The following is a 1,657-nucleotide window of genomic DNA, read 5'->3' as shown; positions in this document are numbered from 1 at the left end:
CCTTTGAGATCAAGCCTGGCATAATTCAATGGGTACAGACTTCAGTCCAGTTTGGGGGTTCTCCAACGGAAGACCCCAATACACACATTAGGGATTTCATTGAAATATGCGACACCTTCAAGTTCAACGGTGTTTCTGAAGATGCTGTGAAGCTGAGACTGTTCCCATTCTCTCTGAGAGACAAGGCTAAGAGCTGGTTACACTCTCTACCAGCTGGTTCGATTACTACTTGGGAAGATCTTGCTCAGAAGTTTCTTAATAAATTCTTCCCTATGGCGAAGACAGCTGCAATCAGAAACGCTATTACTTAATTTGCGCAGCAAATGGGAGAATCGCTAAGTGAAGCTTGGGAGCGCTACAAGGAGATGCTTAGGAAGTGTCCTCATCATGGAATTCCTGATTGGATGATCATCACTTGTTTTTACAATGGGTTGGGAGCACAGTCCAGACCCATGCTCGATGCAGCATCAGGCGGAGCATTATGGGCAAAGAGCTATAAGGAAGCTTATGATCTAATTGAACTGATGGCTGCTAATGAATATTAGTATCCAACCCAGAGATGTCCACAGGGCAAAGTAGCAGGAGTTCTTGAGGTGGATACAGCTACGGCTATCACTGCTCAACTAAAGGCATTGTCTATGAAGATCGATTCTCTGGCTAACTATGGTGTTAAGCAGATAACCAGTGTTTGTGAGCTGTGTGCAGGTCCGCATGCGACAGAGCAATGCGCTATATCTAGTGACTCAGCTCAGTTTGTGAACAACTTTCAGAGATCGCAACAGCCAGTTCCTGCCACTTATTATCCTGACAACTGGAATCATCCTAACTTCAGCTGGAGCAAAATCAGAATGCGATGCAACAGCCATTCCAGCAGTTTGCAAATAAGCTATTTAACCCTCCTCGTTTTCAGCAACAATTTACACCAAGACAACAACTCCAACTTTAACAACAAACTAATGATGCAGGTCTATCTTCGAATAAAAAATCTGAATTGGAGGAGTTGAGGATTATGTGCAAAAACCAGGCTCTTATATGCAAAAGCCAGGCTGTTTCTATCCAGAATCTGGAGAACCAAATAGGGCAAATTGCTAATGCCTTATTGAATCGACCACCAGGAACGGTTCCTAGTGATACAAAAACAAATCCAGGCAAGAGGGAAGTTGAAGAATAGGTGAACGCCATCACCTTAAGGTCTGGAAAGGTCGCAAGCCCCCAAGTTCAGCAAGACGAAGAGCCTGAAAAGTCTCAAGTTCCAGAATCTGAAGTTTTGGCTGAAGAAGATGTGCAGAAAGAAGTAGAGGTGGAACCAAAGAAGACTACTGTGGAACACACTCCTCCTGAGAGTAATACAGGGGAGAAACAGATCTATCCTCCACCTCCTTTTCCTAAGAGGCTGCAGAAGAAAAAGCTGGATAAGCAGTTTGAGAAGTTTTTGGAGGTGTTCAAGAAACTTCATATCAACATACCTTTCGCTGAAGCTCTTGAGCAGATGCCTAGCTATGCGAGGTTTATGAAAGGTATTCTCTCTCGGAAAGTGAAGCTCGATGACTTAGAGACCGTTGCTCTAACAGAGGAATGCAGTGCTGTGCTACAACAGAAGTTGCCTCCGAAGCTTAAAGATCCTGGAAGCTTCACTATTCCTTGCACCATCGGAAAC

At 44.2% G+C, this 1,657-nt stretch overlaps 1 non-coding gene across 1 annotated transcript; it reads right to left on the bottom strand.

Moving 5' to 3' along the window:
- Nucleotides 1-287: 287 nt before the first annotated feature.
- Nucleotides 288-394, bottom strand: LOC141676037 (small nucleolar RNA R71). The gene has a single exon (XR_012556650.1). It is a non-coding gene; the product is annotated as a small nucleolar RNA R71 (small nucleolar RNA).
- Between the last annotated feature and the right edge of the window lie 1,263 nt (nucleotides 395-1,657).

Source organism: Apium graveolens, chromosome 7, assembly GCF_009905375.1.
Source record: "Apium graveolens cultivar Ventura chromosome 7, ASM990537v1, whole genome shotgun sequence".
Lineage (NCBI taxonomy): Eukaryota > Viridiplantae > Streptophyta > Magnoliopsida > Apiales > Apiaceae > Apium > Apium graveolens.
This window is presented reverse-complemented; position numbering and strand designations above follow the sequence as displayed.